The following is a 14,157-nucleotide window of genomic DNA, read 5'->3' on the forward strand; positions in this document are numbered from 1 at the left end:
AACGTGCTTGTGCTTACCTGGCTTACACCCCCTGTGTATCAGGGATAATGCCTATAAAGAACAGATATTAACCCCCTTGGCATTTTACACTATAAAACAGAAAGAAGAGAACAAACTAAAAGCTCAAGACAAACATTTGTGGGGGGTTATAATTGTTTTTTCTAATTTTCCATTTAACTCAGAAAATAAGATTGGTCTCCTTTTTTCAAGACCCACAGCAATCTTACCTTTAAATATGCTTATCTGCTCTTTACAGAAATCTAAAAGGTACAGCTGGTTTGCTAAAAACCTAGGTAATGGAACTTCAAGAAACAGATGCTTTTTTCCAGTCTCATGGAAGATAAATGAAATCAACATAGATTCTTCAAAGAGTGTAAGAGCTGTTTTTGCAATACCTTCTGTATTATTTCTAAATTCAATGCACAGTTTTCAGATATATGTATTTGCACAGTGCTATCTGCAGCTTAGATGCCTTGAAGCAATTCCTTCAGCAGCAGGGCACAGCTTGGTAAAGCTCTCCTGCCCCCCAAGGAGCCACATCCTTCCCCATTCTCCTCTCCAGTTATTTCCCAGCTCTCATGAAAATGTTGCCGCTCTAAATTGCCCATGACATACTGTCACTCATTCTCCTGCTTCCATCTCAGAGGTAGGGATAAAACTGCTCTGAAAATTTTGGAAGAATGCAAAAATACCTGGGCCTCTTTTAAGCACGATTGGGTGCTAGCTAATGGAGGGAAAGGTTTGCTTTCTGAAATGATGCAGCATCACTCAAACTACTTTTAAGCCTTTTACTGTATAAATAACCTTTTGCACTTCAAGGGTCATTAGATCACGATAGTTTGTAATGCAATTATAGTCAGCACTCTGCTCTTATGGGCTGCCTGGTAATTTGCTTGTTAATATATTAGCACAAAGCATTGATCAAGTAGCTAATCCAATCACACGCTTTTTATTGATCTCTTATTGACCATCCTGCCAGTGATCACTTTTTGCGCAGGCCTGGTCAATAGCAAATGCCAAATAGGCTCTCCCACACCTAATGAGCTTACGAAATAAACCAAACATTTTCCTTTGCCCTCAAGGCTAGGATCAATTGAGAGCTTTTAGAGCAGAATTCAGATGATTTTTTCATCAGCTTTCCCCCTTTCTTTCTGCGAGCATTCAGGTTTGCATTAAGACCTCTATCTGAGACTTTCATTCTAATTTGAGGACATCTGAAAAGCAGCTGCCATGTCTGAAATACTCGAACAGCTGTAAACAATAAATCACGCGGGTGAGGAATTCTGGGCTGCACGTTGGCATGCGGTCTGTCAAGCCAAAAAAATAGAGACATACAAAAGATCAATAGGTTAGGGGTACCTGAAGTCTACAAAAAAATGTACTTTCCCCATATTTCATCCCAGAGAGTTGTACTTTGGTGGAAGGCCTACCCAGCATTCTTTAACAGGAGCATCATGCCTCCATACATCAGGGAGGGGGGAGGCTTGGGGGTGCTGCAATGAATTAGATGTGAGCCTTTTCATGCTGCTGCTATTGCATTAGGCCATTCCAGTATCAGCTAATGGAATTTCACACTACAAACACAGATTCTTGCTGATGAAAAGCACACTCAAATTATGCATGAAGAAACAGTATTTCAGTTACATGCATAAGTGCCAAATACTAGTTCTTTAACTTACAACAGTTCCCAATTTCTTACCATGCAGTGCGCAAATGTGACTGTAATGGATTTACAGTTACTCAGGAAAGAAAAGAGTGAGAGACAATGGAGGAGGAGAGAGATTTTTTTGGAAGAGGTAACTTTGACTTATCGCAAGAATTCTGTAACTTTTATCAGATGTCTTTTCAGCTAAAACAGCTTATTAAGTCTCTGCGGAAAGTTCTTTGTAAAGAACATTTTCCATTTACTCAGAGGCCTTATAGCAAAACAATAGTGCTGTAATAGTAGATTCTATTAGATCATAAAAAAAGAATGCAAGATCCTTAGATCTTAAATATCCTTGCTTCAACTATTACTATTAGCACTATTTTATATAGCTAGGTTGCATTTTCACTTTAATCACTTTTATTCCATGATCTTGTTTTCATTATTTGGCTTAATATTTTCCTCATTACTGTACCAGATTTAAATTACAGAGAGGCACAATCTGAATATAAACCAGGTACAGATTTAAAATATTTAAAAGCATTTGTAGCATGTAAGCATGCAATTTAAAGCCATTACAAAAATCTGATTACTTGCCTGGGGGGAAAAAACAGGTCAGTTAGAAACATTGGTGATGATATCTTTTAGAATTTTTCCCTGAAATTACTCATAATTATGCATTCCAAAAATATTTGTTCAGCAGACCTCTTTGATGACAAATGAAAAGGAGTGCATCTTGTGACTCTGTATTTTGTGAATTTCCACTATTTTTTCCTGTGCAATCCTCTTAATAACCAGCTGTAAAAACCTCCACTGATGAGGCTGGACCCTTAAAGAGGATTTTCCTTTACGTGTTGAGACCTTGCTCATGCTGTTAGTAAGTCTTATGTGGTCAGTCTCCGCTGACAAATACTTTACCTCTGTGGTTTGCTATTTCTCACCCTCTTCTTGTGTCACTGTCTAAACTTATTCTCAAGCTTTCTTTTGGAGTGACCCAGGTAATTCCCCCAGGATCAAGCTGCACACGGTTCCTGGGGTGATTCAACCCTGATATCATTCCTAAAAAGACTGAGAATATGGGCAGCATCCACCTTCAGCCTGAACAAGGTTTATCTCCTCAGACATTACCTGCAACTTTATGCTGCAAAAACCCCCACTGGTCTTTTATAAGGTATTTTTGTTGAAAGAAACATGTCTCCAGAATAACCATGGGAAGACTACAGCAGACCTAGGGGACAGAGTAGGCCATGTGCTTAGTATGTTATCCATTCTGCTCAAGAAAAGAGTAGCTGAGCACAGTTAGGAGTAATGTTGCACCTCCTGGTTTGGAGCAATATCCTTGACTGCACAGGCAATGCTATCCAAATGATTTGCACCTTTCTTATGCAGCCTTAAACCATGTAAGCCAATTGATTTAGAGCAGTGTAAATGCTTTTTGAACTCAGCCCAAATGAATAAGAATTATTTGGATTAATTGAGTCAAGTCCGTAGCCTGCAAAATTCAGGGTTTAAGTCTTTATGACAAAGTTCCTGAAACTACTGCATTTGTGAATGAAGAGTAATCTAGTGTTGCAAGTCTTCTTTCAGCTAAATCTCTTCAGGATCAGCTGTCTGCGTCAGGGATTGTGTTTATAAAAATACTGTCATTTTGCAAGCAGCTAAAGGTAGCTGTCAAAGTTAGATGGGTATGGCACAAAATGTGAGCACACATCTTATTAACATACTCAAATGAATCCAGAGGAGGGCTTCAAAGCTGGTGACAGAGGCAGAAGATGTGTGTGAAAAGCAGGTGAGGACTTCATGCTTGTCTGGTTTGGAGAAAAGGAGGCTGAGGTGCTGCCACTTTGCATTCTACAACTTCCTAAGGAGAGGAAGTGGAGAGGGCAGTGCTGAGCTCTTCTCCCTGGAATTAAGTGATAGGGTGTCTAGGAACAGTTTAAAGTTTTGCCAGGGAAGGTTTAGATTGGACATTGGGAAGCATTTCTTTACCATGAGGGTGGTAAAACACTGGAACAGGCTCCCTAGAGAGGTGATCAATGTTCCAAGCCTGTCGTTGTTTAAGAAGCATTTGGGCGATGACCTTTAAAAACACACTTTGACTTGTTCAGTCCTCAGACAGTTGAACTGGATGATTGCTGTAGGTCCCTTCCAATTGAAACAGTCCTATTCTATTCTATTCTGTTCTATTTTATTCAAAATTTAATTGAAAAAATGGCCTCTCATGTACAGCTGGACTACTCAGCTTGGTTTGCTGTTTAAACGTATTTCAATATTTTTTTGGAAATGCAAACTTTCACCTTTTTTTTTTTTTTTATCTTTAGACATATCGCCAAGAAAAAAGTCAGTGCCCAAATACTGTATGATATCATGTCCTTGCATTTTTGTACTCTCAGGTCTGTAAACATTTAGATTTTCAGAGCTACATATTTATTAGATAACTCTGCTTTAGATAACTCTGCTGGTGTAATCAGGCCTTTTGGCCTGCAAAAAGAGATTGCATTTCCCTTGAACTTATATTATTTATTGCTTAAAATGCAGAACATTGTCTACATGGTAGGGGCTGTCATGGTTTAGGAAGGGTGTTCTGCAAGGTAGCACTCCCATTAAAACCATGTCACTGCTCACTTCCTCCTGCTCCCAACTGGAGGCACAAAAGGCCAAGATCCTGTCTGAGATAAGAACAATTTAGTGGAAACAGCAATGAGATAAGAAATCAACAAGTAACAGCAACAGTATTAATAACAAAAGGTGTAAGACAAAAAATTTTTGCAGAGAAAATCCAAAACAGCAAAATATACCCTTCCCCTGGCCACATTTTCTCAATCTCCTCCGATGAGGAGGAACCTCTTTTCCTCACTGGAAGAGAGGGACGCCCTTTTCCTTGCTGCCAGGAATGGAGGGAGCTGGTATAGAATAACTCTGGAGCTTTAGCCATGCCCCCTCTGTAAAAAGGGAACCCTGTCCTGGATGAAACCAGCGTAGAGGAAAATGGGAGGAATTTCATAGTCTGGAGAGAGACAGTTTCTAAGTCCTAATTCCATGTTTTTATCAAAATCTATAAAGAAAAACTTCCCCTTTTTTTTTCCCCTAGAACTTTCCTCATTGATCACTAGAATTTCTTTATCATCAGATAACCAATTTCCTACACTTTTTATAATGCCCATTTTCCTGCTTTACAGCTCACTGAAACAATGATTAAAAAATGGGAAGTAACCATTAATATTTTCCACTTTGAGCTGAAGATCTTGCAGGCATCTGGCCAAAATACTGTGAATTAATCATAAGTGTATTTATGGCAGCAGCAGCACTCTATCTTTTTCTCTTTACTCAAACTACCATGTTCTAAAGAGGTATTGGAACTAGTCATATGAAATCATTACTAAGACACTGGGAAAGAGAAGTTTCATTGTTCTTTCTTTCTTTTTCAAATTATGTTTGTAACTCCATATTTGTAATTCCAGCTTTGTTTAGATTGCCTTTTATGCTCTCTTGAGCACTTGCGTGCCTCTTGAGGAAAGAAATTTTTAGATACATACTTTTCATACGGCATCTCGTTATCTCTTTTTATAAAAGCATGTATAACAAATAACAGTCATTTTCCTGTAACCAGAGAAAGACATATAAGTTTGATTTTGTCTTCTTTTGATCTGTAGTGAAAGACTGTTTTATTCTCTAGTAAGGTCTTTACTTTCAGGTGCACCTCACTAGGCTAAATACAATATATAATTAAGCATTTTAAATTAGAGATGAAAAACAAGCATTAGATGTGCCTTCTACCATAACAATTTCCAAGAAAGAGGCTGAATTGACAAAATTAAAAATGCAACATCTAAAGATGGTGCTTTTCATATGCATTCATTCATTCTTTAATGTCTGTCTTTAAAGTAGTGAAAGCTTTCTGGTGAAAATGAGAGCTATTCTAAGACAGCTGGATTAAGATTTTAGCATAATATATATGCGGTTATATATTTTAACATTATTTGAATTGGCATTGCTCTCAGTTATTCCTTCAGCATTGATGCAGGCTATTCTGAAGTTCTGTAGTGGCAGTAAGTAGCTTATTTCTAGGAACACAAAGGCTTATTGGTTACACATTGCAAGGCAAAGTGTTGAAAGTAGTGAAAAAATGCAGAAAATCGGTATATTGGCATTTTCATGGTGGAATGGAACAGGCAATGAAACTGGAAGGACAAATTTAATTACATAATATAAATATTTTGTTAGAAGCATAAGCATAAGTGGAAATATTTATTTTTCCTCATTCACCTATGAAAACTGACAACAGTGTTAAGCTTGGTCAATACAGAAAGGTGTGCATGTGTAGGAAGATGCTATGAAAATGCCCTTTTTCCACAAATCACTTAGATGGGTATTTTTCTAAAGCAGTGGATAAGAAAGAAATTCTTGGTTTTGATTTGAGTAACCACCAACATTTGTTATAGAACACTGCATGTGATCATTATCTATTTCTTTATAGTGTTTCAAGCAGAAAAAAAAAAATATTACAAAGCTATATTCAGCTCGGTTCCCTTGTGAAACAAAGACATTAGACAATCAGAATTGTACTCCAGGGAAAGCTGATGTCTGTAGAATATCAAGGAGTTTCAGAGAAGCAATGATTTCAAACACAAAGCCTTCCCTTCATGTGATCTGACAGTGGCAAAAATTAAAGAGGCAAATATGTTTTACATGTGCTGCTTTTGAAGGACATATTTGAAAACATTTTGTGTAAGAAAAAACTGCCTAAAATATTCTGTGTGCTAACAGCTGAAATTTAAATAGCTAGGAATTTAAATAGCTACAAAAATCCCTATCCTTTCCCTATTAATTTCACTAAAATTATGAAAAAATGAGTAAAACATGTAAAATTAGTCTCTACTGTGCTTCTTATCCACTATATTTTAAAAGCATTTATGTCCTTTAAAATATATTTTGAATTTCTCTTGTAATTATAAATAGCAGCAAATTTACAGAATAGAGCACTCTTTAAAAACTCTTTTTCAAACACACTACAGCAGATACCAGAACTCTAATTAATGGAGGTAGATTGCGAAGAATGAATGGGATACCTTCAGAAAACAGTCTAACTAAATGTCACTAAATAATCCCAAATTTCCACACTAGACACTGAATTTATATTTTAGGACATTGAAAAAGATAGGATTCAGACTTGCTAGGCTGAGTTGGCTGCTGCTGTGGTGTTTACTCCAAGGAAAAGTGCTCAAGAAAGCCTGAAGGTATTATACAAAGCAATTTCACCACCAGCTTAGTAGTTGTGACACACAAGACATCTTAAAGGATCTCTGATGTGCCTTCCTTCACCTTTGCATCGGGACCTATGCAGAAATACTCTGCTTTCAAAATTTAGACCTTTATTTGCTATATAGAACTAATTTGAGCTTAACAGAAATTTATGTTTTGTTCAATTGCTCCCCACAGAAACAGTTCTCAGAGCACAAGCCAGGACTAAGATGTCTTCTGGCTATTCTGAATACCCTAGACATCACACCACCAACAGCTATAGGTCTTGTCCCTCCTTGTTTGCTCTTCTGCCTCTATGACTGATACATTCCAGGATGGCCAGTGTCAATCAGATGAGAAGATCTCCCTTGAACGACTGTCTGGGTTGAATGCCACATACTTGTCAAGTGGAGTATGTAGAAAATTTTTTTATATTGTCAGGCTATGAAAGAAATTGTTACTCATTTTCTGCCTTCCTAGGCAGTTACTAAAATCACTAGGTCATTGCATAAAAACAAAGTCACACTCTAACCCTCTTCTTTTCCTTTTTAGCTGTGCTCCCTTTGCTGTTAGTCTTTTCTAACCAGTGGGGTTTATTCTCTCTCTGCTAGGCTCAGCATTAATAGTGCAGAGTTTAGCATTTCTCAGAGGTAATGTACTCATAATTTTCTGCTTTCCAGGTGGATGAAGTTGAGGAGAATCTGGTCACCCAATTGTTCAAGTCAAAGCATTTATGTATATGTGTAACACAAGATATCTAGCAGAAGTTCAAGACTACCAGAAAGATACCTAGAAAGCAGTAGGTGCCTGTGCAGGTGTATAACTCTGGGCATAATCTCTCCAAGTGCCTTCAATGGGTTAGGTGCTGCATTTCCCATGTCTCAGCTCTGTGGTCATATACAGGGCAATCCCATGGGTTTTATTCTTTTTATGTGTCCACAATTGTTCTGCCTTGGGAGCATATGCAATATATCAAATAAATCACAGTTACAGTGAAAAATAGACCTTTCTTCCCACAGCATAGCAAGAAAACAATAATTCCTGAAAAAAAAAAAAAGGATGCAGGGTGCAGGGGGAATCCCCAGTCAGTCTCTTTGGTCATTAGCCCTATTTACAAATGACTAATCAGAAACCCTAGACTCTTTGGACCCTGTCCATTTTATGCACTGAATAGAAGTTCTAGAGTCAAACCTTCAACTGAAACTGCCTTGCATTGTCATTCCGTGCCAAGATCCACCAACACATCACCTGAAGAAAAATCTGTGAGGACATGGAAATACAGAGAGCAAAATGCATATTTTCCAAAGTAAATTCATGAATGATAAAGGCTAAAAATCACTGCTATAAAATGCTCACTGAAAGAAGTTCTGTTTAGTGAATTCTCACCACATTCTGCAACACCTCAATATCTGGTCATCCTTGGAGCAGAAACTCCAGAATGGCACATGAGAGTAGGCTTGTCTCACAGAGTTCTCTGTAAGAAGGTGAATATCTAATATTTTCAAATATGTCTTGGCAAGAACACATGTGCATTAAGATTCCAACAACATTTTCTGAATGTGGTTCCATACGGCAGAAAAGCAGAACTTTTTCTGCACACTGATGTGTTAGCAGCTCCGCAGATAACATCCACCTTTGACAGAATCACAGTGAATCTTTTATTGAAGAAGGAGATATTCTTCAGTGGATCTCTGAAATAAGCAATAGCAAACACTGCATGTTCTTGGTTTCCTGCTGGAGTGGTAATGGGCAGCAACTCAGAGAGTTATTGTTGCCATATGTATCAACAGTCATATTGATTTAATTGGTTGTCATAAAAAATCTGACAAGAGGGAAGCCATTTCATAGCTGGGTATGGGCCAGAATTTACTAGTGAATGGACAACTGAGATCTCTCAAGAGTCTCTTTGTCTTTTCCCAATGTCATTGAACTGCTTGTCTTGTTCATAATCTAGAAATAATCCATTTTATGGATGGAAATGTAGGCCATTTGATTTTGGATCCAGTTTATATTACAGAATTGCAGAAAACCTTATACTGTGAGGAAACAATCTGTATAAAAATAAACTCCCAGAAACAAAAAGTGTTTTCACTGAGGGCAGCAGATGGGCTGCCTCACCATTTGTCTCTGTATCATCCATCCTTAATTCTGTGCTGTATTTAAACTAGTTCAATCTTTGCTTAACATCAAAAGACAACCACAAGCAAGAACATCTATATTACATAACAGAATATTTAGCACTTGCATGAGAACTGTCACACAGGAATCTTAATGCACTCTTGCATATCTGTGGTTTACTGCAGGATAGCATTGCTACCCACATTTTATGGAAAGGGAAGGAAAGCAGAGATGCTTGAGAAATGATGTGGCTTGACTTCAGTGTGAAGTAAAACCAGGAGTGGAGCACAGAGCTTCAGTTTCAGGCTATGGGCTTTGCTAAGAAAACAGCCTGTCGATGTTTTTCCTGGCACCCTTGTACTGAAGTGCTATAAAAACATTCCCCCTGTTTGGAGGAAGAAAACAAAACTACATTTACCTTCCTCCTTGTTTAAACAGAGAGTACTTTTTTTTCGGTGTGTAGCTTGTTGTTTGTATCTTTTAGGTTCATCCATGAGGAATTTGTGCCCAGCCTGTAGGAACCTCCTGGTCTGCCTCTGTGCTCAGTGTCTTCTGGCAGCTCTTTTCCCTGTAAGATAAATATATCTACAATGAAACACAAATATATTTATGTGTTGAGAACAACAAAAAATCATGTAAGAATAGAGTTTGAACAAGTTTGAAGCAGTCAGCTGTATTAGTGCAATACTCTACATCTTTATGAATGCTTTCTGATGCACCAGAACTGCTGTAGATTCAATACAATCTTGTTTCAATGAAAATGTGACTTTCAATATTCAATGGGCAATATTCTATTCAATAGATTACATTAACCTATGAAAAGGAGGGACGTGCACTTAAAGAAAAAGTTCCCCTTTATTTTTATTATGAAAGTTTCCTAATGATTATTACTCATTTTGAAACTGAACATAAAAATTATGTTAAAAGGCTACACTAAAGAGTATGTTTTGGTGTTGGTGTTTCCTGTAGTAAAAGATTTGCCAGACAATATCCCTCAAAACTTACTATCCAAAACATTAACTGAATTTTTGTGGGAGGGCTCAGAGGTCTATGAATATAGAAAATTAAATCTAGGTATTTTTCTCAATAAAATTATACAATGCAATAGTCAGATTTGGCAAACTCATCAGAAAAAAATCAAGTGAAATTCTTGACTTTCATGGCCTAGTAAACAGTGATCTAGTTAGGAATGAATTTAAATATGAAAATGAGCATCAACCTGCTCTTGAGAGATGATTACAGAAAACAGCATACTACCATGGCAAGAACTGTACAGCAGTGGAAACTTTCCATGCAGTAATTAAGTTGATACCCATTATTAAGGGCAGAGCATCCAAGCCATGATATTGGCTTGACACAGATTCTGCACAGTAGCTCACTCCTATTTCAAAATAATCAAGTGAACAATCATCTGATCAAATACATTAATAATTTGAAGGGACTGGCTGATTTTGGGTACTATAGCACAAACCTTGAGAAGAACCTGTTCCCTCTATGAGTTTCACTCTGTTTCCACCACAAAACCAGAGACTGAGTGACTTTCCTTAAGGAGAGTGTTTGATGCAGTAGGAAAAGAAAGCTGGTGGTTTCATAATCTTTGGTGAATTGCACCTGTGCAATCCTACTTACTGCTTTTGGCTTGTTTCAGATGGTACAAGGCTGTGCGTTGAACATTTGTATGTTATGTGCCTGATAGGTTTTAAATTCCTAAGACCTTACCACACTCTAGCACAAATATCAACTGCATTAAAGCAATACTGAGCAGCTCATCGAGGAACCTGATTTGCCCTTGTGAAAGGCTCATCTGAAATTGTTTTAGGAGGTGACAACAAATTATTTTCCATGAATGCAGATAAAGAACTTCAGATCCCAGCTATTTTATCCAATAGGCAAGGTAATGCATTTTTTGGCATCTGTGAAAACAGAGAAAATCTTTATATTTGTTAAAGCTAAAACAGAAGTTGATGATATTCAAGCAGGAAAAATTTTAAATGTCCCACCTTGCAGATAATGCATAAAATGCTACGTTTGGACACACACAAATAAGTACAGAGCACCTCCCAAGAAGAACTTTTTTACTTTCAGTCAAGTGCATAACAGCAGATTTTGATGTTTTCCTCTTCTCTGCAGATGAAGCGTACATTTCTGATTTGTCTGCTATTAAATTAAACACATGAAGTTGAGGACCTACACAAAACTTTAGGGATTCAAGTATATTTCTAAATAGCTGTGAGATGATAAAAGCCAGCAAATAGCCACTTCCTAAAACACCACATGCTTAAAGTACCTACATTTTCCGGTTTCAAATTTAGCTGGTCAGAATTTTTGTTTTGAAACCCAGTAAACAATCAGTACCCCCCCAGACACTTTGGGTATTTAGCCTCATAAAAACCCACATGTATCAGAAGTGAATTCAAAGCTGACTGTGTCCAGTGCTTAGTGCTAGAGGATAGTATAAGAACGAGGTCCCAAAATTCATGGGAGCTAGGCAACCTTGTAGGATGCCACTGGCTACAATACGTCCAAGGGACTGTCTGCCAGTGATTGCATAAGATTAATGTCAGCTATTTCCAGACTCATGAATGACCTCAGTTTCTGCTGAGTTCCTCTAAGACCTGGGATATCCCATGCAAGGCACGAGCTGCCCCATTAGAAAATTTTCTGTTTTTCCCTGTAGGTCCAGTTGCCCTGTTTCCCCACAAATATCCACTGCTGAGCTGAAGAGCTGTGAAGTTCAAAGCTGGCCAGTTGCAGTTAAAACTTTTCCATATTGAATAAAGCCAAGTCAGTTAATGCATTTCATGGACCTAGCTGGAAGATGAACCAAAGTTAATTAGTTAACCAGCTATGACCAAATAAAATATTGCCTTTTCTCATATCACCACACTTTTTTTGCTTTATTTTATCCTTTCCATAAACAAAGGAAATTCATATGACCAGGGGAAAAAAACAAACAAAAAAACCCCCACATTATTATTCAGAGTATTATCAATTAACCTTCTGCAGAACTTAATCTCATCCCATGGAGTAACCTTTCAATTGCATTCACTCTATTTTTCCTTCTCAATAGCGCTGCTTTGTGCTGGTCAGGCTGACAGTACCACTCATCTGCACTGTTTTTTGCATTGCTATTCTGAAAAATAACAACAGAAACTGTGCTCTTTCAAAGCATTTTATGCATTTTAAATTCTTAATGTATTTTGACTCTCTTGGGTTTTACTCCTGCCCCTTTATTTTGTTTACTTTGCTACTTTTACAAAGGTTAAATCATGGCAGCAATCAAATAAAATGCCCAAAAGCCACATTTTTGCAATGTTGAAGCAAATATAAAAGCACACAATAAAGAATTTTTGTGGTGTCTGGATTGGTTTCAAACCAATCTTTATAAAAGGGCAAAATCCCTGAAAACTGTCCAGGGCCTTTGCAATTTATCAGGACTCATTATTTGATTTTGATTGCTACTCCACAATTTTTCCAGCATTTTATGGACAACAAATTTTATAAAATTAGGTAAGTGCTACTTACCTAACTCTAGCTCAAAAATACATATAATATATGAAAGTTCACAGCAAGAAAGCATTTGACTCTAAGAGAAAAAGCTAAGCAGGGCATCATTACACTTTATCAGAAGCAATCATCACTCCTCCTGGTCTCCCACCAATGCACTCATGCTGCCAGCTGCCACCCAGATCGGAGAGCTAAGGAAAAAGTTTGGAAAGTAGTCCAGAGGCAAAAGACCTCAGCTGGTTTCCAAAGATTTCTCTGTTTCTCTGTCTGCAGGGGGTTGGGTTGTGGGGGAGCAGAACAAAGCAAATGCCTCCACAGGCTTTTCTGCCCACATAACCAGAGCCCAGAGTATGTGGTGTCCATCTTCCATTCTACAGGTAGCATGAAGTCTGGAAGCTACACTTTAACAGAGCAACAGATACATCTGATTAAAAACCGTGAAAAGTTCAGCCCTGTTTCCTATGGTATAATCATTTTGAGAATTTTATTTGGAAAAAATACAATTCATACTAAACCAACATGAATTATTCTTTCAGATGTGCATGAAGTGTCAGAGGCTCCATAATTATCATCAGTGGTTAGTTCTTTATTTCAGCTGGAGCATGTAATCTCCAACAGTAAACAGCTTACTGATTTCATGATAAACCATTGATTTAATGAGATTTTTAAAAAAGATAAAAAATCAAGATAAAAAAAGCTGAAGTGCCACCTACTGAATGTCCAGAACCACTTCCTGAATCCTTCCCTTGGGCCTAGCATCCAGGTATGGATCCTGCTTGCTGCTAATTTGGAATCAAATTCAGGAGCCAAAAATTACATCAGTCCAGAGGTTAAAAAAACCTTAGAATTAAGTGTTAAGTAAAAGAAAATGAAATTTATTTGATTTGGGTTGTTGTTTTATTGGGGTTTTTTTCCAATATTCATGCATTTCTTCTCAATATGACCAATACATTTTTCAAATCCTTCTACAGTTATGAAATTATATTTCTGGTACAAAAAAAATATTTCTGTTTTACCTCTTTGTTCCAAGGCGAATCTGCAGGTACACTGAAATTTAGGTCTCTTGTCTGCAATTATCAAATTTAGAATTAATTAGCAAACAGCTCAAGTATTTTGACAAATGAGTCAGTCATGTAAGTAAAAGGCAACACTGGAAATAGAAAATAGGAGTTGCGTTGTCAGCATGAGGGATTTCACTGCAGGAGAGTTGCTGTGGCTTTCATTATTTCAATGGTCAATGGAGGTTGCTATAGAAACTACATAGTTAGCAAGGCATGCAAGCCAAAGAAATATGATAAAACCAAAACTAAAATAGTGGAAGGGTAAAAACCCCAAGGATTTCTCCAACAGCTTAATATAATTTGTTGGTTTTATCTTTCAATCACATCACTGATTGACAAGATTCCTAGTAACAATATCATATACTCACATATCACTTTTATGTAAGTCCCATCAGGTGTCATAACATTTACTAATAAAAATCAGCATCAAACAAAAACCCTTTATATATCAGTTAAAAAATGAAATAGTATCAAGTTATTTTAATATGTAAAAATAGTATTTGGCTCCACAAAACCTTCCATAATACTAATAGGTAACAATAACATCTCTTGTCTGACATATTTTCTTTGCTTAGAGGAGAAATA

General features: G+C 37.2%; 1 long non-coding RNA gene across 2 annotated transcripts in view; it reads right to left on the reverse strand.

Annotated features, from left to right (window-relative positions):
- LOC141728631 (uncharacterized) overlaps positions 1-13,792 on the reverse strand; it is a 28,479-nt gene extending 14,687 nt beyond the window's left edge. Inside the window, exons 1-2 of one of the 2 annotated variants that reach the window (XR_012579789.1) lie at positions 13,528-13,790; positions 9,423-9,572 (exon numbers count right to left, since the gene is read on the reverse strand). This is a non-coding gene — a long non-coding RNA (uncharacterized LOC141728631). Of the gene's footprint in view, positions 1-9,422; positions 9,573-13,527 lie in introns of both variants that reach the window. The other variant, XR_012579790.1, reaches the window with a different exon arrangement.
- Between the last annotated feature and the right edge of the window lie 365 nt (positions 13,793-14,157).

The sequence above is a fragment of the Zonotrichia albicollis genome, chromosome 3 (genome assembly GCF_047830755.1).
Source record: "Zonotrichia albicollis isolate bZonAlb1 chromosome 3, bZonAlb1.hap1, whole genome shotgun sequence".
Taxonomy (NCBI): Eukaryota; Metazoa; Chordata; class Aves; order Passeriformes; family Passerellidae; genus Zonotrichia; species Zonotrichia albicollis.